We start from the raw sequence: 23,984 nt of genomic DNA, 5'->3' as shown, positions 1-23,984 counted from the left end.
TCCCGACTACCCACTATCAAGTGACGATTGAAGCCTCCAAAACTGGTTCTCCTGCTTCACCCTATCAGTTTGGTCCTGTTTGGACACAGCCCTACCAAACCAAGGGAGCTCTGCTCCGTCTTGTACCACGAATGTCCCGATTGTACATGAGTCCCCTATCCACCGTTCTTCATCTGACGTGGTAGATCTATCTAAGAAGAGGAATGCTCCTGGTGGAATGAAGCCGCTCTCTCAAAATACTCGTCCTTCGGATAGAACGCCCCGAAAATTAAATTGTTGGTCGAGGACATAGCTTTGCAATGTGACCTTGAATGAGTTTTTATCACGAAATTGTCAATTATGTTGATTTTAGCCTTGTTGTACAGAACCCCGTTGGAATAGTAATGCACGAAAGAAGATTCGGCTGTTCGATATAAGCCGGTACAGCGTCGTAAGCACTGCCGCCGAACACCCGAAACTTCTCCATTTGGGAAGGACAACGTTGAACCATACAGGACAACCATAAAGGATTATCGGCCGGTTAAGGGCCATGTAGCATATCACCTACACCCTGCTGTCAAGACGACTGCTAAAAAACAATCGTTTTGTCAGGGAAAAGGCTCCCCTAGCTCTGGGCAGAGCAGCACTCATAAGTCTGTCGAAATACAATTACTGATCCAACCAGATGCCAAGGTACTTTACTACACTTTTATTCACCAGTGGCTGTTGATTTGGTCCAACGATCACTAGATGTTTCCAGTTCTTTCCCGTATCCTATGAGGCTCCATACAGCTGAGTCCAGAACAGAATAGTTTTGCATTTCTGAATGTTGATTTTCAACTTCCAGTCATCGCAATATTGTTGAATCTTGCCGAAGTCACGAAGTGTCTTGATAACCTCAATTTTTGGGGCCGTTTTGTACGCAATTAGGTCGTCGCGGTACGCTATGCCTCAGTCAGACTTGCTATCAGATCACTGGTGTAAATGCTGAATAAGATCGGCGAGTTAACTGCTTCCTGTTGAAGACCATTTTTAATATCAAAGATTTTGGTTACATTGCCAATTTTGACAATAAACCGTCTATCATTACTTTACTCACTCCAAGTCTGTTTAATTTTAGATACAGTCTATCTAACGGTGTCAAAGGACTTCTCCATGTCAACCAGACAAGCACCCGTACATTGCCTATTAGATTTGTTCAACTGGATATCAGAAACAAGCTTAGAAGCAGCATGAATAGTGTCATGTCCCGCCTTTAAGCCGAATTGATTATTCGGAATAATTTTGTTGTTCTCAGCCCACTTGGACAGAGCTCTATTTATAACCTTACTGATACTCCCTTTTTCGGGAGAGGCTGTACCACAACCACAAAATGTACATCACTTAAAAAATCATTATGCTATCTAAAGGGTCTTGCACATAAGAGCGAACAAAAAATGAACGAATTGACGAACAAACGTGATTTACACATTTCAAAAAGTGAATTTCAAACAAAAATACATTTAAATTATAAGAAACACTTATGTTAGGATAATAAAATCTGTATTTTGTTTTCTAAAACAAGACATTTTTGTAAAAACAATTTTTTAGTAACGAATTGCAGTGTTGTTGCTACGAACTGTCAAACTATATTCTCGTTCCACATACCATCCACACGGCCGTGAATAAATTGTTCGCGCTCAACTTGACCTTAAAATTATACCTCTCTTTTTTTGCTTGTTAAAAGGGTAAATTGACAATTTGTCGCTGTCTGCGAATAGAAATAAAACTCATGTGAAACACAAGTCAAATATGCGAACATCCACAGTTCGAAGTTCACAGTTCGTAGCTCATGTGCAAGATGCTTAACATCACAATTTGACCTGATCAGCCCTCAACCGAGAAAATATTTACCTCACAACTTTTTCACGTTTGTAACACCATCTTGGTAGTAAAATTTTGATTGAAATACATTTATTCATAGGGTGAAGCTTTTGAGGAGAGTCACAGGTACCTATAGCCATTTTATAACATCTACATACATAAAGTTTGACACTCCAACTTTTTTTAGGCGTGCAAAATAAAGTTCATACCTACAACATGCCAATTTTTGACGTATGATATTAGTAACGGCCTTGACTTATCCGCTGACTCTATCCAAAAGTCGATTGCATGAACCATCAAAACGTTTTCTTGCGCATGCAAATTCTGGTCATGTTTTATTTGCCCAATATTTATTGGATATACCATATTCACCACCGACTGTGAGCAATAATTGAGACATTTGAAAACAAATTCAATATACTCGCGTGTACTTTGCTTCGCGTCACTTGTACTTGTACACACAAGTTGTACTCTATGTGGCGGCTAAACCAGGCACAAAATTATGGCAGTACTAAACAGAGGTTTAGATGGAAAAGCTTCACCTTACAAATATTACATACCCACCGATGATGGTGGTAATGTTGAAGGTTGCCACCCGTTCACCTCTCAGATACATTTAATAATTTTATCTTATTTATAGGAATTGGAAAAGGTACGTAACGTCTATAGTAAGTCGTAGTAGTACACAACATACAATAAGGCATTATAACGAAATGTAACTAGGTGCATTGAGTGTGTCACACATAAATTGGTGTGGTTAGGTTGTGTTGTGCTATGGTTTGGTTATGTTGAACGTGCCACAACTCATGACGGTAGCTGCTCGATCAAAGGAGAAGAAATATGCTTTATGCTTGATTAAAATAATTTTAAGTTGAATCAAAATAAAAGGAAAATGTTTAAGATTATTGTAAAAAATCGTGCTACAAGGTTGTTACAGTTTGGCTTTTGAGTGATGTAATGCAAGCAAAATTGTACCACCAGGCGAATGAGTGATTTTATTTTACTTTTTGTATTTTAATTGGGAAATCTAGTTCACTGAAGGAACAAAAAGGTTTTTTTATTTTTCACATTTTATGTTTTTTGAAAGTTGAAGTTAAGCCTTCGTTTCATACATAAGCATACGAACTTAAAGGCCTGACTCGTTATTTCTGATGTTACATTTTTTTTTTTAAAAATCAACAATTTGTCCAATTAGAAAACCGAAAACAGGGATACATTTTTATTTGATTGTTAAATGTTAGACTTAATGTTAATAGACTATTCCGATAATATATCTCACGATTTGTTTATTGCTCTTTTAATACTCATATGCATTTTATCCAGATGCATTATTTTTTCAAGTACTCTTTAGATTTTGATCATAAAATAAAATTTGCATTGATTTTTAAGTGTGCTGCACTCTATAGGGTTCCTCGTTTTCAAGACGCTTTAAGAAGGCTTCGTTCTTCCAAAATGTTTGTAGGCTTCAAATCACTCCAATAAAATTTATAGGCAATAACCCAAATAACCAAAAATAAATCATAAATGATACACAGGGGTTTTTCAATATTTGGTTTTACTTTGACATTTAAGAAATGAGGTTAATGTTTTTAATGTTTATTTTATTATAAAGCTAAAGTTATGTCATTAACTTAAAAAAACGATCTTCCAGTCCTTTGTGAACTAAGGCCTCACGCCAAAAACTTCTCCACCTAGCTCGGTCCTTAGCTACATAGATGTCTCCAGCTTCGATTTCTAAATTGGGTGAAGTCCTTTCCACTCGTGCCCCACCTGATCAGCCCTCTTTCTCTACTGCGCTGCCCGGTGGGTGTGGATTCGAAGACTTTCCGCGCGGGAACATAACTTTCCATGCTCTGTACTTGGCCCAGACATTTCAGTCGTTGGACCTTTGCCCTTCTGGGTTTGTCTATAAATCGCTGTACATCCCATATAGCTCGGTGTTCCATCATCACCTCCACTCACCTTCTATTTATACCGATCTTATATGGCGGCAGAGAGGGCTTTGCTACTCAATTGCTTTCTTGGCCGAAAGAAACAGGTTGTTGTTTTCTGCGTAGCGGAACCTAGGTAGACAAAGTCGTTAACTACCTCACAGTTACATGTGTCGAAGGTGAAGTTTTGACCAAGACGTCGGTGTTGTAGGTCCTTTCTTGACGACAGCATGTACTTTGTTTTGCCCTCATTAACTCTTAAGCCAATTTTTGCAGCCTCGACCTCAATACAACATTACTCGCACACAGGAACGGTTGAGAGTTGTAAGTCATTAGGCTCTGGCTCTTCATGGACTATTGCGCCACCTTACCTTTATTTTACCTCAATAAACACAAAAGCCCCATTGACGTCAGGCTAAGTTCTTCAGATAACGCGTCATTGTCATCAGCATATGCTAGTAATTGTATAGACTTTTGCCTCTTGTGCTGACGGGGGAGCTCTGTACTATTCTTTTAAGGACGATGTTAAACAAATGGCATGACGGCGCATTACCTTGTCCAAAGCCTTTTTTGACATCGAAAGTTTCTGTTAAGTTGTTTCCAACCTTAATGGAGAAGCCGACTTCTGCATGGTCATCATGCTTAAACGAAACGAAACTAGACATGGCTCCATACAGCTTGTTCCTATAGATGCTGTCATTTGCGGCCTTGAAATTGATGAAGAGATGGTGGATGTCGATTTGACGTGTTCTTGGAGTTTTCATAGAAACTGCCGTAATCTAAATACAAGTTCGGCAAAAAAAACCTCCCGTATTTTTAGAAGTTTATATTTAAAGCTATTTAAAGATAAAATAGTATTCCGGGTATAGATAGATAGATGTCTATTCACGTGCCGTTCTTAGTAATCATAATGGCGTGGCACTGTGAGCGACGCGCATTTGTCGTAGAGGAATATATCCGTAATGATGGTTATGCGATTACTACTTAGCGAGCATTTCGCATTCGATTTCAACTTGGATGACATGATCCTGTCCCGGATAGAAAAACTATTCAAACTTTGACTAAAGCAAAGGGTTCTGAGCTAAAGAGAAAATCGTCTGGCCGACCTTTAACCGCAACAACGCCGGATAATGTGGCACGTGTAAGTGCGTCTATCCAGAAATCCCCGAGACGTTCAGCACTTAAACATGCAGCTGCCCTTAGATTGTCTGATAGGAGTGTAAGAAGAATGCTGCACACACATCTTTAGATGCATCCCTACAAAATGATGATAGCACAAGAATTAAGTCAGAGAGATTTTGAAACTCGCAGAGCTGTTTGTGAAGGCATTCAACAACAACAACAACATTGCCTTTGGTGCAGTTTTAATTTCGTCTGACGAGGCCCATTCCCATTTATCGTGTACAGTAAATAAACAAAATTTCCGATACTGGGCAGCAGAAAACCCTCAAGAAATTCATCAACAACCAATTCACAGACCTTATGTGACAGTTTGGTGTGCTGTTGCTGAATTTGGTCCGTACGTATTTTTTCGATGAAAATGGGCAAAAATGTACAGTTAATGTGGATCGCTACTGTAACATGCTGGAGGCTTTCCTCTAACCTCCTTAAATCAGTTTAATAGGAACCACAAAGAAGTCTGGTTCCAACAAGATGGAGCCACAGCACTTCACGGCGTTCACTAACCATTTTGAGAGAGATGTTTCCAGGACATCTTATATCTTTACGAGGAGACATTACCTGACCACCAACGTCATCCGATTTACCACCCTGTGATTATTTTTTAGTGACATTTAAAGGCCCAAGTATACACTCATTGCCCAGCATCTTTGAAAGCACTTAAGGAGTCAATCTCTCAGGAAGTGACAGCCATTACACCATAGAGGACAATATTTAACGGATATAATATTTAAAACTAAGTAACTAGTATTTGATTTAAAAAATTTAAGTAAATGTGTTTGTTAAAGTGTTTATTTATTTGTCATTGCCTTTTAAAATATGGAAGATCTTTTTGCCGGACCCTGTATTTGATCGACTGTGGATTTTCCAGGTTTAAAACCACACTGTCAAGGACCTATTAGGTTGTTGATGATGGACTTTATACATTCACATATTACGGCATAGAATATCTTGCAACCGATGTTAAGTAGACTTATGCCTCTATATTTGGTGCAGTTTAGGGGGTCTCCTTTTTTTCAGAATCGTACTCTACTAATCTTATATTTATTAGGGGTCTTAAATCAATTGTGTAGCATCTTATTTTCCATATGAACCCAGGGATTTAGGGGACCTACAGTTTAAATCCGAATTCAAATGGCTTATTTAAGAAAGCACCTTTCACTTGTTGGAGGAACTGTCTATTCCCGTCTTATATTTATTTAAAACAAACAAAAATATCAAACATTCCTTTACCATCTAAATACAATGCATTTCTCTCGCTAAATCAATTCGTATATGGGCAGTATTTTATTACTAATTTAATTCCGAAAATCAATATCAAATATACAAAGATAGCATTTAAATTAATATACTTTGTATGGCTTTCCTTTTAAATTATTTAAAGACTTCTGATTTAGGTAAAGCTATACCTTTTAAAGTTATACTGGAGCAATAAAAAGCCGCCAGGAACTTGTGTATTTGCATTAATGTCTGCACGACCTTGAAACTGAACTTCGATTTTATTTACTATTTGGAGCATTCCAAATATATTAAGCAATATACATAATTAAACACATAACCTTGATAATAAAATAGATATTACTATTTTTATATTTAATTCTTTCAACAGCGAAAAAAAGTATAAACATTTATTTGAGATGAAAATAAACTATTTAACCGACTTCTGATAAAAATCAATTTTATTTTTTCGTATACCAAATCTCACTGAATAAACAATGCACCTTTATCTTTTGTTTATTTTGAATTTGAATATAATAATAATTTTATTCAGACTCGCAAAATTTATGCTCTTCTTTGCTAAAATTTGCATTCAAAACCTTAAAAAAGCTTCCATGGTGATGTTGTTAGGTTAGGAATGAGGTATAACAATCACTTCCCATATTTCAGTAGCTCTATTCCATAAAACTGCAAAGACATTAAAAAATATATTTTATATGAGAAGCATGTGAAAAATAAAAAATTCAATTTCATTCTTTTGCGCTACTAAAATGATTCACACAACACACAAAAAAACAACAAAAACAAAACTTAACGAAGAAACTCTGACATTTGAGACATCATTCATGACTCGCACCTATTTAATTGTCGTTATATTATGTAAGTCTTTCAAGGCTGTTAGCAATAAATAATTATTGTACCTCGCCTGCTGTTTCTGATGCTGCTGCTGTTGGGTTGGCATAGCGCAGCGCAGCGGTCCATCGTTCTATAACGATGATCATGCATTCACAATCACTACCAGCTACATAATATCTTTTGCACACTGCAAGCTCTGGAAAGAAAAGTGAATGATGCAAGGTCGTTTTGATGGCTGGATACAAGTATGTTTGAATCAAGTTTGTGCAGTGTGTTGTGCGCCTAATTTTAATGCAATATTCTAATATTACTCACGCCTTTAATGCAAAATGGCGTGCATTTATTTAAGAGTGGTGCAGAGTTTTCAATTGAACTGTCAATCAAAAATTATTATTCGTCAGATATAGTGAATGAGTTCGAGTTCGAGTTCATTAATCACTAGACAAACACTCTTTTGAATGAACCCACTTCAAATGTCAAATATAAGCAAATCACGGTTCGATGAACACAATGATTTTATTTTTGGTTGTGTAGTGTATATGGTGCCTAACTTTTGAAGTGTCAAACGATCGATATGAGCTAATAGGCTAAAAGCAACTGTCAATCAATATTGAGTGATAAATTTGCCTTAGCTTGACGGAATTGAATGATAAGTTTGCAGATATGTACCTTCAAACCCACTATAGCAGTAAGCGGAAGAGATCCATAACGGTGTTGTCATCAGCTCGGTACGACTTTTCCATATTTAGACGTTAAGTTTATTTTTTTGTTGTTTGTTACCGCCAACGATCTGAAAACCATTGTTATATGCGGTGTTTGACGTTTAATTGCATTGTTTTATGGTATTCAATAATTACCTATACTATTTATCTGTTTTCCTACATACTCGTATATGTCAGAAAGATGAAACTCTATTAATTTTGTCTGCTGTTGCTTTGTTGTGGGTGTAGAAGATAGATAATAGTGTAATAATTGTAATACACGATAGGAAGTTAAACAAACATCCAACACCGAAAAAATGTTTCTTTTTTTTGGTTTGTATAGTTTGTTTTTATGTTTCTTGTTCGCAAGTTGGGTTCGAGGTCTTAAATGTATCACTGATGCCTTTGATTATGATGTTTTTTTTTGTATTATTATTTTGCTTCCGCTAATAGGAAACAATTACTAGTAAAGTGTTAAAAATGTTGAACATGAATTTAATTGTCAAAATCATGGTTAATATGCCAGTATTTATGTGGTTTATTATAAAGGAATAGTTAAACCAACTTATTTTTATTTATAATTTTTATAATAATAATAACATTAAAGACATTTTCGAATCCAGTACAAAGAGGCTGGGACCCACACTTAATATCTTTCACCTAAAACTTGAGTAAAAAACCAATTCTTATCAGTTGTTTGTTGTTTTTCGTGTTTTGATGAAAAAAGTTGGCAGTAGAATTTTCTAAGAAAATTGCTGAAAAATTGCCAACAATATTTTGCTATTTTGATAAAATAGTTTGATTTTCAAAATCTATTTTTCCTAACGAGATTATTTGTCGAAAATCAATTTTAACCAATTTAAGCAGTATTTTGTAAAATTTTGTATTTCTTTTATAAACAAATACAGATTGAATTTTTCTAAGAAAATTTAGCACAAAATAAAATCATTTTGAAGTCAAAACCTTTATTTACGAGCTATCGACAACCGAACATCAATTTTTACCAATTTTTTGAACTGACTGTTGGATTTTTATAAACATTTTACTGAATTTTGAAAACAATATTTTCTATAGCATGGAATTATTATGAAGCCAATATTTTTAGTTTCTGAAAAGATATTTGAGTCGAAAATTAATTTTTAACAATTTTAATAATGCTTTTTTAAGGTTTTATTTTTTGTAAAAAAATTTGTCAATTTGATTTTTGTCAAAATTTGACTAGACGTCAAAAAAGATATTTTTCGTTGCATAACATTATTTTCGTTTGTCAGATATTTAAAGCCATCATTATGTATATTTCTGAGTTTTTTTTTTATTTATAAAAACATTTAGTTGAATTAAAAAATATTTATATTAGTTCAGTATCACGTCACATTTTATAATATTGTAGCAAAAATCGCCGAGAACGTAAGAATCGACGAAAGAAAGAGCCCTTGAGAATAAATAAAACAATTTGTAGCCTTAAAATAAATTTTATTTCAAAGCCTCTGGTTCCCGAGAGGTATATTTTTGTATGGATAAATAGTGATATTCGTTTGTAGGGTTGATGTTACGGAAGTGTGCTAGCTGCTTAGGGATCTGCCTAAAAGAAAAAGACGCGCGCCTTTTATGCCTTCCAAAGTCTCCACGAAAATTCCCTTTTGAATCCTGTAGTCTTCTTTGCAATAAACAGGTGTCTCTTTCTATCTCAACTAATGTTCTCCTTCATCTGATACTTCGCAGCAACGTTGTTTCTGATGAGATTATTTTTATAGTGGACTAAGTCATTTTCGCAACAATATAAAATGTCATTCAAGTTCCTAAAGTTCCTATCAGAGTAATAAGAAAAAAAGCACACAAATAGAAAAAAGTTTTGTGAAAATCAAAAGTTAAAATTAACTTACCAAAAAAAAACTAATAAAATGGACAATTTTCAAGAAGAAATGGTAAGAAAACATGTTGAAATTGAGATTCTATTAAGAAAATTCATTTAACAATTGCAGCTTTGACATAAAATATAAACCTTCAAGAAGGGGGTTTGTTCGTAAGCTACTAAATTAACATGTGGTGTTGAAGCGAGTTTGTAGCTCGCCTCAATACTTTATATATCTGAATCGATAAGAAATAAGAATGATTCTCCGACCGGAATCGAGTCAAAATTTGTGAAAAAACCTGTGTGGAGGAGTTGGTTTTACAGATAACGGATTTTTTTTCTGTGTATTTGCATGTTTGTGTACAAAAAATATAGTTTTATTTAAATTAAATTAAAAAAAAAAGAGGCTGGGATGCGACCCACACTGATAACTTCCCATCCCGTCTGTAGATTTGTCTTGCTTCAAAGTTTGTCTATATGTACTCGTATCAATTTTACCAAATTTGCGTAGGTACTATTTTTTGTAGGTTTTGTTTTTTATGAAAATACGGACTGTTGGATTTTTATATAAAAATCACTAAATATCGAAAATAATATTTTCTGTAAAATAAAATAATTTTTTAGCCAGTATTTTTATTTTTTTTACAAAAACTATCAATTTGAATTTAGTTCAAAATTTTACTAAATGTTAACAACAATATTTTTTGAAAGATAAAAGTAGTTAAAAGCCAATATCTACAATTTTTGAAAAGATATTTGAGTCGAAAATCAATTTTTACCAACTTTTGTTAATTTTTTTCGGTTTTTAATTTTTTGTAAGAAAACTGTCAATTCGATTTTTTTCAAAATTGTATCGAATGTTGAAAACAATATTTCTTATAAGATCAAATTAGTTTGAAGCCAATATTTCAAAGTTTTGAAAAGATATTTTAGTCGAAAATCAATTTTTACCAACTTTTGTTAATTTTTTTCGGTTTTTAATTTCTTGTGAAAGAAACTGTCAATTCGATTTTGTTCAAAATTTTACTGAATGTTGACAACAAAATGTTTTGAAAGATGAAAGTAAATTAAAGCCAATATCTCAAAGTTTTGAAAAGTTATTTGAGTCGAAAATGAATTTTTAACAACTTTTGTTAATTTTTTTCGGTTTTTAATTTTTGTAAGAAAACTGTCAATTCGATTTTTTTCAAAATTGTATCGAATGTTGAAAACAATATTTCTTATAAGATCAAATTAGTTTGAAGCCAATATTTCAAGTTTTTGAAAAGATATTTGAATCGATATTCAATTTTTACCAACTTTTGTTAAGTTTTCTTGGTTTTTAATTTTTTGTAAAAAAACTGTCAATTCGATTTTGTTCAAAATTTTACTAAATGTTGACAACAATATTTTTTGAAAAATAAAAGTAAATTAAAGCCAATATCTCAAAGTTTTGAAAAGCTATTTGAGTCGAAAATTAATTTTTACCAACTTTTATTAATTTTTTTTTTTGTAATAAAAACTGACAATTTGATTTTTTTCAAAATTTTATCGAATGTTGAAAACAATATTTGTTATAAGATAAAATAAGTTCGAAGTCTTAATTTCAAGTTTTTGAAAAGATATTTGAATCGATATTCAATTTTTACAAACTTTGAGTAATGTTTTTTTTAGATTTTTATTTTTTATAAAAAAAGCTGTCAATTCGATTTTTCTCAAAATTTTATCAAATTGCAAAAACATTATTCTTCGTTGCACAAAACTGTTTTGGAGATGAAATCATATTTTAGTCGTTAAATTTTGGAGGTGACAAATTTTTTTTCAGTTTTTTTGATTTATAAAAAAAACCGTTAGATAGATTTTTTTCAAAAAATATACTTCTTTGAGATCACGTTACAATTTATTATATAAAATTTAATTCAAGTTTCTAGCGTTTTTGGTTCGTAAGATATTTAGGGTTAACCAAAATGGTCACCTTTTTTTAAACTACTATGGTAAAAAAACCACAAAAGCAATTTTCTTGAGAGCCCTTTCTGCATCTTTCTGCCTTATTATCTGTATAACAAAATTTATTTGAAGTCGATATCTCTTCTGGTTCTTGAGCTATGGAAGACGAAAAAAACGTCGCGAACGTACGGACGTACGAACTTAATTATCTTTTCTATTGTTTTCTCTTGAAAAATAAGCCCAGTTAGTCCATTTTTATTAACAAAACTAAATAATATAAACAGTAACAGATTGATTTTGTCCCCATGGAAACACATGATTCCAAATGCACAACTACTCAACGAACACAGCCATCAAGGTACAAATACAATATCAATCGTACCAACATTTGAGAATGAAATCACATAAGCTCCATTAGAGACTCGTATAAATGTAAAAAACCCATCAGTAGTAAGATTCTGCTTTTACTTTTATCAGTAGTATTCATACTCCGGATATTGTTTTTGTTATTCGTATAAATCGTACTATACTATTGATAGATTTTTCAACAAAACACTGGTAATTTTTGATAGTCCTGTCTACATTTTTCTGTGTTGTTATCTGTATAATACAATGTATTTCAAGTCGATATCTCTACTGGTTCTTGAGATATTGACGAAGAAAAAAGCTTTCCGAGTCCTACGTACACACGCACAAACAGCCACTTGTCTAAAAACTTTTATTAAGATTTTAGGGACCTTGAAACGTCGAAAAAGTGTCAACATCTGATTACTGATTCCAATGGGATGTTTAAAATATTAATAAAAAGCGCAAAATTAAAAAGATATACATTTGTTTTAAATAGATTTTAATATTTAAAAGACTTTTTATGTCTTAAATGTAACATATACCTTCGAGAATAGATAAATATAGCGAACATTAGTTATGAACATTTTTACCAGTTTCATAACTCTAATTTGTATTATACATTAACGAATTAAGTTATGTGTAGTTAAAATTTAAACTGACCTTCTAAATTTAAGTAAGTGCCTTACTTGTCCAACTTATAGCTTGATATTAAGTTTCAATAAAGTATTAAATTTAAATTTAACATACAGCAAATTGGTATTAAAACTCAAATCCAAATCAAAGAATAATCTTCACATCTTGGGAAGACACGTCAAACATGTTTGACAAGCGCAACACATTAATTTGCCGATTTAAAAAAAAAATAATTAAACCTGATGTTTTTAAATTAACACTCTCTATTAAACAAAATCCCGCTACAATTAACTTTTTTTAATTTTAATCCTATAACAAATCAACAAATATAACGAGCTTGAAGCTTATTTCGACCTCCCTCTTTACCTATACGTACATTTACGTGCATCGAGTCGAAATGACCTTGATTGAAATCGATCGCGATTGCTGGATAAAGTTGTAGAGAAGTCGCTCAGCAAACAAATCGACTTTTTCGAATTGTTAATGAGCTTTAAATACATCACTTACACTTTCAATGTAATGTTTATTTTATATTTTATAAAAAAAATATCTATTACTAATGAAATATGTTCATATACTTAACACATCACACGTGTCAGCTAATTACATATACGAAGTTCACTAAACTTTGACAAGAATGTTGAAAACAAAAAACTGAATATCTTATCCCTTCAGCAAAACAATTTTGTTTTTTTTTTTTTTTTGTAATTTCAATTAATAATGCTCTGATTTGGTAATAAAATTTGGTAAATTAATTTGTTTGATTGATTTATACCTACTGGTATGAGAAAGAAGAATTATTTCATTTATTAAATGGAATTTTGAAAATCAAAGAAAAACATTTCACACTTCATGGATATTCGCCATCATATCGGTTGGTGCCTGTCGGTCAGTCTCTGTTTCTGGGTCTGAGATTTGAAGTCTGTCCATTGTTTGTTAGCCAATTTTTGTAAATTTATTGTGATGATATCACACATCAACTTAATTAACCCGATGGCCTTTTTAAATTTCGTTTTTCTTTGATTTTGCGTTGTAGCATTTTATTCTTTTGTTTTGTTTTTTTTTTTTTTTTCACTAGAAACGGAGATGGAGACCTTTGGCGGCTAGCCATTTTTGTATGCTTCATATCTTTGTATATTTATGTACATTAATCAGTTAAAGTGCGCCAAACTGTATTTGTTAATAATTTCATCGTTAAAAATAGCTTTTTTGACTTATGGCTATACTCGTATTCATAAAAATGTCTCCTACGAGATTCTTTTACTTGTCAAACACTCAAACCATCATCTTTTCAAATTCTTATAAAATATTTTAAGCACAGTACTAAAATAACAGTTGATTTATTCATATTCATTATGTTTTTGTAAAGGTTAAAGAAGCTTTTAGTAATTGAAATTGGAAACACCAAACTTAAAATGCAATTTGACAGAGTCAATTTGAGGTGGTGAATATCTTTCATAAAGTGGGATAACTGGTTGTTCTGAAGCTTGCCGTCACGTTGGCTCCATACAAAGTTTTAAATGTCAATTTTTGTTTTTTTTTGGTATTAAATTATAAATAATAACAATATTTACCGTTAAAAATATCAGGTATTGAAATGACATTAATTACTTTAAGAATATTAAACAAGTTTTTTTTTAAATTGCATCAACATTTTTTAAATATTATTTCGAATTTGAATTAATTTATTATCTAACAACGTAAATTGTTGTTCTTACTATACACGTTTGTTTTTTTATGTTTGGGTACTATTTTTTTTTTTTTCAAATATTTCCATAAACGGTTTTAAGTTATAATTCTTGTTTTAAGTAAAATTTTATTTTTGGCTTGGAGACTGTTTAGCAATTTGCAAATAAAAATAAAACTTTTTTATGACAGCAGATAATTTATTTAAATTTCAACAAATAACGAGCAGGTTCCAGAAATTGTTTGAAAGTGTATACCGGAGATGGTACAGACGTGTACTGTGCCAAAATTTCAAGTTTTTTTAGTGCTACCTCTTCATTCGAGGCTTTGATGAAATAGGGGCTTAAATTTCTGTCTCAGCAATCGAGCTTCTTGCTTTAAAAAATGATAGTTATTCTCGTTGTGAAAAATTTCATTTTAAGAAATTTGCTACCAAACTATTACATAATGTCAACATCATGTTAACAGTTTTTTTTGATAACCTTCGTCAAAAATTGAACCAAGTTTTTCTTGGAACTGAACTGTCTAATCAAACAACAAATGCTAAGTTCTAAGTTCGATCTTTTTATTTTAGTCGAAATATATACTTTGACTAGATTAAGCTTTGTATATTTTAAATCTCGAAAACTTATTGTTTTTCATAATAGATTATTGTATTTTATTTAACATCTATTTTTGTATTTTGTCTGAACTATGCCCGTTTATATAATATTCGCATATTATATTCAATCTCCTTAGTATGCATCTCATATAACCTTTTGAAGTAAATTCAAAATTGAAAATGCAACACATAGAGTTGGTACTTACTATATGTTCTCTTTTTGTTTGCACAGGAAGGCAAAATAAACCACATGAAACATTATCTGAATTTTTCATAAAAATTAGCGTGTTATTCAATCGAAAAAATCAGTTGAAAACATGGACTTTCTCAAAATATTGTTCGTTTTAAGTTTATTTTTTTTGTTTCATTTTGGGAGAAAAAAAATATTGCATAAAAATGGACGGAATAATTTGGAATTCCACTTCATGAAAGCGTGACTTGATTTTATTTATTGACAATGTTGTTGAGCGTATTAAGTGTCGGAAGATATTGGAAAAGAAAAATAAAGACCATTGATACGAAAAATGACAGAAGGCGAAATATTTTTCTATCACAATGTCAGCTCACATCAAATCCGAAATTAATGTTTGAATTTCCACTTTTAAATAATATTTATCCATAGCGATCCATAGCGAAGTGACATTTAAAAACAATAGGAAACACCCATTTTGACATCCTGTTTATGATAAATTTGGCAGCAGAATTATGTGCACTAAGCGGAAAGAAACAACTAAAAGTTGAATTTAGCAAATTTGATATAAGTTGAGTGTGAACTAATAAATTGTTTGGATTCATTTTTAACTTGAAGTTAAGTGGGAATCCATTTCCCATTAGGAAATGATATATTTTGTTCGAACTTAAAGTTTTAATATACTAAAATAAACATTACAAATGTTTACTTTGAAATTAATTCAATCAAACGTCAAGCACATTTTCTAATCATCGACATCTCTTATATGTTCACACTTCTCTGAGAAATTAAAAAAAATAGATTTATTCGTGTTAATAAATTATTTATAGTTCTACAAAATCAGGAGATTTGTTTAATTGTTTTCTTTTTCTGTGCTGTTAGTAGCTGTCAAATTTTGTCACCACGAAAAAATGGTCAATTTTATATTAAAATCCAAATTAAACAAAATATTTGTGATTTCAATCGTTTGTGTCGCCAATTTGTTCTGCCAACTTGTAATTTTACAGCTGATAACACTTTATTTGTGTAAGAGCTTGTACTTGTCCTTGTTTTTGAGTATAAACTAACTGTCAAAATAATATTTAGATCAAATCCATTGATAAATGACATACGATGCATTTACACATTGAACATTGTACTGTTTACCATATCTGTATAAAATAATGGCTCATTGCCAGAAAAGAATAAGGAAGTTCATTCATTCTTTTCTTACAGTTGTGGTTTGTTTATTGTTGGCAAAATGGTGTCAACGTCAACACATGATTTACACGGTAACATTGGTCGTAAATTCAACTTGTTTGTTTGTTTTTTTTTCGAGATAAAATCAGGCAGGTAATGATAAGAAAATGTGAAAAATTATGTAAATTTTTCATTTGCGTAAATCCAATGAATACAAATTAAAAAGCAAGTGTGCATAAAATATGGAAATTACATACATACAAAAATACTACTAACGAACATATAGAATTAATTAATAAGTTATGTTTAAAAACTTATCATAAAATATTACAACTAAAAATTGACATTAAAACATTCAACCAACAAAATTGGGGTTAATATATTGTTTTTTTTTTTCGGCGAAACAACACTGCCTCCCAAATTAATCCAAAACTGAAAGTAATCAAAATCAATCCTTAAGGCGTGCGCTTTATTTTTTTTAAATTCTATGTCAATTAACCACCTACAATTGCTTTATTTTAACCACGACGAAGTCGAATAATAAAAACTGTCCAAATTTGGGCCATCGAACTTGTCTAAATAGGAATCTACCAGATTTAAACGCCCATGCATTTCCATCTTGGTCATCAAAGCACAGATACACAATCGCTTTTGATGTGAACGTGACATTATTTGGAGCAATGGAAATGACAAAAAAAAATATAAAAACCATCCCGCCCATTGTGTGAACGTCTCCTCTTTTCCTCTCTTCGACCTATTTCTATTCTATTTATCGGAAAACTTGATTCTAACGCTATTCTGTTATGCGAGTACGTCACTGTAATTAGCTGTTACTTCCAATTTGATTCCATTGCTACTTGACATACATTTATTCATACATACCCACACAAACGCTTAAGTAGGAGGGGGAAGTAGGGTAGAGGGCTAACTCGACTTGAAGCATACATGTGCTCTGAATTAATAAGCTAAGTCAACCAATAAATTATTGTTTAGTTCGAAGTTTCAAGATCAATTGATATGCCAAGCTCGGTCAACGCTTTTTACACAACATACACACCAGAAAATGTAACGAAACGCTCCCTATGGTAGCGTAGATAAGCTCGACAGGCAGCAGCATTTCGTCGTGCAAATTACCATAAGGCTACCGTTTTAAATCGGAGCCACGAAATCTGTACACGCTATGAATCTGAGTCAGCATGAAGATTGTTGTTATTTGGTCAATTTTTCCCAACAACAAAAATGTACAAAGTAAACCAAAAAAAACGATGTAATCAACCTTCGTTTTATGGCTTAAACGTTTTTATTTATTTTTTTGTTCGGCCTCAGTTTCGTGCCTCATCAAGACCATGGTTAATTGGTCTTTAGTGATACTGTCTGAAAAGCAGAAGGTTCAAACATTTTCTTACACCAATTTAAACTTTACTTTTAACTCATTGCATCGTCTTCATTCCGAGCTTGAATTTGAACCGATTGGGTTTGAGAATTCTCGAAATAGGGCATTGAAATGCAAATTACTCGTATACGAGTATAAAAAACACTATAAACTTCCCTTGTAATTACTATTCCGTGGCTTAGAATTAGAATTCTACTCATTGGATCGTCGTGTTTTTTTAATCTAGTTACCTCAATTCGAAAAGAGCAATAATTGAGTGATCTTAGAAACAAGGTGCAACACTAATAGTGAGACAAATTAATTCAAACTGCCTATTTGTGTGGAGTTATAAATATATACGTACCTACTCGTATTGATTTATGAGCTGCTGGTGCCTCAAAGCTATGTATTTGTATCTAACTGGTTTGACAGCGCGCCGCCGTCATTGTCTGGAGCTGTCGGTTGCGGTGCGGGGCGAATATTTATGTCACATGCGCATGCACAACCAAAACTTTATTGATTGTTTATTAATTATAAGGTTATGAAAAATTTCGTATGGGCTTTTTAGTGTCATTAATCAATTTATTTGATTCTTTTGATAAATATTATTTACATCATCCTAATGTTTTATGTTGGGAACTATGGATTAAAGTTGATTGGCTTTTATTGTTAACAATTTTATATTTTCAAAATTTTATTAAGAAGGTTATCATCTTGTGTAATATTAGCTTGAAAGTAAATTGCAAATTGGTTGGTTTTATATTTGTAACTAAAAACGTCAAAAAATAATTGAATTTTCAACTTAAAGTCTGCCTTCAAAACGATACAAAAGGGTTAAAGTTCAATCTTTATGTGAAAGTACCTGCATGCATATAAATATGAAGTTAAATGAATATGTACTCAACTTAAGTGAAACTTTTAAATAAATGTTGTACAACCATTCTTTCATGTTGTTTAATTAAACGAAAGAGTTGATGTGCGAACCCGAATTTAATGCAAACAAATATTATTAATTAATTTAGCATTATGATTTATAAAAAACATTATATGTATTTTTAAATCCTTAAAAATATTCGTAAGTATAGAAATGGTTTATCAGATGAGGTTAGAGATGTTGATTTCACTGCAGACATATCTGTTTGAGAAAAAATGTGTATTTAATGAGTTGCCCTTCTAACTTCAGTGACATGGATCATTTATAGTGCATTTTGTTAGAACATCTCTCAGGTTATCATACAGTTCAATGTTGAAATTGGCAAAAACTACAGGATTGCCACTTACCTTAAAAGGTATTTCAAAAAATTGCTAGCAATTGATATAATCTATATTTTCAATGAATTTTCATATGTTAACATGTCTAGACTGACCCTTAACTTAAACAAGGCTTTCAATTAGTTTTAGCTTAAGGTCACGCTTACTTTTAACTTACTTACTTTTAACTTATATTTCAAATTCATTACCAAGAGAAGCTATAAACCCATAGCGAGAAAGAGAAAGAGAGTGATTGTCGAAATTGTAACACTGCAACCTTGAGAGCAACCATCTGTTAAAAAAAAATACAAAACACTTTCATGTTTTCATATAAACACGCAAATCGGTGTACACATATTCGTTTTGAATGTACATTATGATTGATTTCCTCTCATTTTTCAATTCCAATACCTAACTAAGATAACACGTAGTTTAATATTTCGAAGTTATTTTGTATTAATCATATTTCATTTCTTATTTAGTGGCAATGGAAAAGGTATTAAAAAAACACACACAAAAAAACATTCCAATTGTTTTTAAAAGTTTGACAACCAAATGACCTCTATTTTCTATTAATCTGCTCATAAATCGACCTAAAGCTCAATTTAAGTATTTCGCTATAAAGTATTAAACTTGCTATGTGTATTTCCACAATTAAATTATACACATTGTACTTCTTGAGCGTATAACTTTATGCGGTACTTAATTCTGCTAATTAATGCTCTACAATTCACTTCGACCATTCGCTCTTTACTACCACCCTAAAGCAAAGGTGTGCATACCACTTTACCATTTAAGGTTTATTGATTTTAAATTTAAATTAAAACAATTAAAAAAGAAAATGGCTACTGCTTTACCAATCGCCATATCTGATACAAGTTTGTACCTATACTGTAACTGAATGAATTACAAAAGAATTAGATTCTTAACAATTCGTTTGTTCTTCGCATAATAAAACACCAAACAGCAAGTTTTGTCAACGTTCCATCGTCTATCGTATATATTGAATTATTTTAGTTCTCACATGAGGAAATGCATTGTATAAACACAAGACGGAAAAACAAGACATTTTGATTGATTTGCAAAGTTTTCTATTGAAACTATTAAGTATTCCGCATAGACTTACAATTTGGTAAATTCATTCATAGGTTTCTCACAGTTTATAAAACTAAAAAAACCTAAAACCTTATAAAGTTTGAAGAAGTGAAGGTGCGTACTACCTTGGGATTTAATCAATTTGTATAGGTAGTATAGTAAAAAAGTATATATTGAAAGTCTATGATTGAATTCAATTCACGTATTTTGTAGAATGATTTTGCAGAAGTATTATTCGTACATTTTTATTATTATTATTATTAGTTAACCCAAATATATGTTGCGTTACGTTTTTTTGGTTTTATTATTAAAGTTCCCACGCGCTATTATATATTGCAAATTCCGCTTTAACTAATAGCAAAAGTTTAAAATACTTAAATGCTCGACGGCTTTTAGAGGTGTTCTTTCGAATAAATCCAATAAAACTATCATTTATTATTATTATTATTAATACATTCTTTATTTCTCCATAACTTTTTTCACATTTTGTTGATAAAGGAATTGTAAAGCTTGACAAAAATTTTGATGTTTGTCTAATTGACTTATTTCGAGGTTTTAGTAAAAGGAAAGAAAAGTTTAAAGTTATAAATGCATATACAAAATAAAATAACATTAACGAAAATATACAAGTATGTATTAAATTATTATATTAGATTTAAATAATTTTAAATAAAAAAAAAATAAAAAAAATGAAGAACATGTTTTAACAAAAAAAGATATTTACATTTTGTTTAATCATCATTTAAATTAGTTTAAAATGCAATCGATGAAACTGTTACAGTAATCTAAGGCATTGAATATTCTTTGAAAGGTAAAGCCTGCGGATTTCTTGTAAGATTGGGCACACAGCTATAAAATGATACACTTTTTCGGTTTCATTGTGATTGCACAAACTGCATATCGGGCGAAGGTCAGTTCTATGAGGTCTATAACTTAAACAAAGCATTTCAGTCCTTGCTTAAAAGATAACACTCATTTGATTAAGAGTGAGTTTTTCGTTAAAATAATTTCGAATAAAAAGTGTGTGGGTTAATTCTTTATATATAAGCCTAGTTGTCGATGTTTGCGCTCTTCAGACATTTCAAACACAGGGAAGGAATCATCTATTTTATCTATACAAATGTAGAATAAGTCCTGCCAATTGGTATGGGCTGTATTATTGAGGTCAAAGTCTACACTGTGTCTAAAGACTAGATCATTCCATTCTTTGAAACGCGATATTTGACGTCTAAGAGCATATTTTAATATCTGTTTTTGAAGATTTGAGTCAGGCCTTTCCATAACTTTTATTATATAATCAGCTTACCGGATTCAGTATGGATTGCATATGTAGGTGTTGAGTTATCCAGTTTTAAGTTGCACTTGAAAAATAAGCGTTGAAATACTTCAAACCCTTCTAAGATTTTTGATAGCCAAACACTTGATTTGCATAGCACAGGCATGTTTTAATGGTTGCATCAAACACTCTAAATTCATCAGTTGCATCCACATATTTGTTGCAAAATAAATTACTCCACATAGAAACATAAGTATTTGAACTGATTTACTATTTCTATTGGTTCACGTTCCAAAAACCATTTCGCTTGGGAAGTTGTTCTTTGATGAGTATTTCCAAAAACTATGATTTTTGACTTTGCAAACATTTGTACTTAAACCCCATAAATCACAAAAACGCTTGAGCTTGTTTATTTGTAACTGCAAAGCTATGGGATAATCCGCCAACAGTACAATGTCATCCGCGTATAGGAGCAATTTTATTAATGTTTCACCAACATTAATACCACCAGTTACATCTTTCGATACGTCATCAATATAAAGTGCAAACATTAATGGACTTAATCCACAACCTTGTGCAACACCAGCACTTGTATCGGAGAAATTAGACATTCTACTTTCATTTCATACAGCAGCAGAGATATCGGTTATAAGAAGCACCGGTTCCGAAGGCACCGTAAAATCGATATGCCCCTGTAGTTGTCTGGGCTCACCTTTTTTAAATATTGCGCTAATCCTTATTCTTAAAAATAATTTCAGAATATATTCTTCCTCAAGAAGTCTGTTAAAGAATAAATTAATATGAGCCAACAAATTTACTGATGAGTTTTTGTAAAATTCAACGGGAATACCGTCGATTCCGCAGACTTATCATATCTCATTGATTTCAAAGTATCTTGTAACTCTTTCCGGAAGTTCCGGAATTTTCACGAAAGGTAATGCATATTCAAACTATTTTTTAACCGATAAAGGGTTCAGAAGAACTTTGAAGTGATCAGCCAGTTTTTTAACTGCCAACACCGAAGATGACACATTTTTACATCCACCTAACAACCTCACCTTTGACCAAAATGTGTTTGAGTCCTTACATGATGAGAGACCGGTTGCTACACCATTAAAATAAAGTTTCCGTTTTTGAACTAAAAGCTGTTTATATTGTTTGTTCCCATCTAAGTAAAGTGTTTTGAAAAACGCGGAATTGTTCCTTCTAAAAAGTTTAAGAAGAGCGAAACACTTTCTATCAAATTTAAATATTTGTCGACATTGTAAAATAATGATCATTTGGTTCTTTTTAACCATAAATATGATTCGGCTACAACAGTTTATGAAATAAGAGAGATTGGAGAATCAGCGAGGTTCTAGCCCATTGCATAAATTACGTCAATGTATAAGATCCTAACCTGAATTTTTAAAGTTCCTTTTTTGTAGGTCTGTGAATAGATGAATACTTTTCACAATCTTTCGTAATTTTTAATAAAATATAATAATAATTTAAGAGGATAGGCCTTAAACTACTAATTACCGGTGATTAAAAAATAAATTAATCATTCTCTAGCTTCTGGAATTTAAAGTTTTTAATATTATGTGTCGAATTTTTTTCCATTCTAGTTCTTGTTCTGTTTATATTAAACTATCTTATTAAACAAAACCGTTAACATCATTGAATATTTAACTTTTATTGCCAAAACATGCCTCGAGTTATACCAACATATATAAATAGGTTTCGATTCCTAATTACATAAATATGTATTACATTTTTCAGCCTACAAAACTTACACCCGTTTTATTAAAATGCCCAACAAAAATAATTCTAGGTTCATCACTCATTTTTTAAAGTTTGAAATATACTATACTACAATTTACAAAATTAAGTTCAGCCTTAAGGCATCGACGCTGATGGCCAGCATATCGGTCGCCTTATAATAACATATCTAAACGGATGCTCATTTGGTATTGAAACTTTACCGCAGCCCACACCTTCTTTTTTAAATTATAAATCCGTAATTGACGCCATTGTGATCCAATTTTATAAATCACGGATCTAAATTAACAAATTGATAAACATGTGTTCGTACAAATAGAATGTGTATATAAATAAATACATACACAAAAATAAACTAGCCGAAACAGAATGTCACATATTATAGATAAAATTAAGTCAAAGTATCAACCAGTACCAGATACTTCATCTAGATACTATTGTGTACTTTTGCATCTAAAGCTTTTGCTTTTGCTTTTGCTTTTGCTTTTGTTTCATGTTAAACAAGTTAGGGGGGTAAAAATCTACAAAGTGTATTGAAACCATACAAAAAGAACCGTCAAACAAGACGACCTTCAAGCCAAGAAAATAATAAGTCTCCGACATTCTTTTTATTTCATCAAAATTGCCGCCACCATGGAAACTGGTAATACTGATCCAGTAAGCGATACCATACAGGGCTGGATTGTGCATACATTATTGCATATGGGCCTCACATAGGGCCTGTAAGATTTTACAATTCAATTTGGTTCCAAAGATCAAAATGTTCTAAATGACCACTAAAATTAATAATATTGTAACTATAGAACAAAATATGACGATCAAATATTTAAAACCTTTTAACTTTGATTAACTTAACGATCATTTCAGACATCGAGGTATTAAAACCTCAGTAAGATCTCCTCTCAGGTCTTCTTAAATACATTTAAAATTTACACGTAAGAAGAGTCTCAAGTCCGGCCATGAGCTTGAGCGTCAAAGCAAAAGTTGTTGAAGTTGATTGCATTAAGTGAGTGTGGGGCATGGCATTAAGAAAAACTTAATTACACCACTTGCTAAAGTAGCCCATTGCAGGCAGGCTGATATCTGAT

The 23,984-nt window shown here is 31.7% G+C and overlaps 1 protein-coding gene across 1 annotated transcript in view; it reads left to right on the top strand.

Annotated features, from left to right (window-relative positions):
• LOC129951421 (uncharacterized) overlaps nt 1-23,984 on the top strand; it is a 49,211-nt gene that overhangs the window by 14,495 nt on the left and 10,732 nt on the right. The window lies entirely within an intron of this gene.

Source organism: Eupeodes corollae, chromosome 3, assembly GCF_945859685.1.
Source record: "Eupeodes corollae chromosome 3, idEupCoro1.1, whole genome shotgun sequence".
NCBI classification, from domain to species: Eukaryota; Metazoa; Arthropoda; class Insecta; order Diptera; family Syrphidae; genus Eupeodes; species Eupeodes corollae.
Note: the sequence above shows the minus strand (reverse complement) of the source record. Positions and strands in the feature narration are given on the sequence as shown.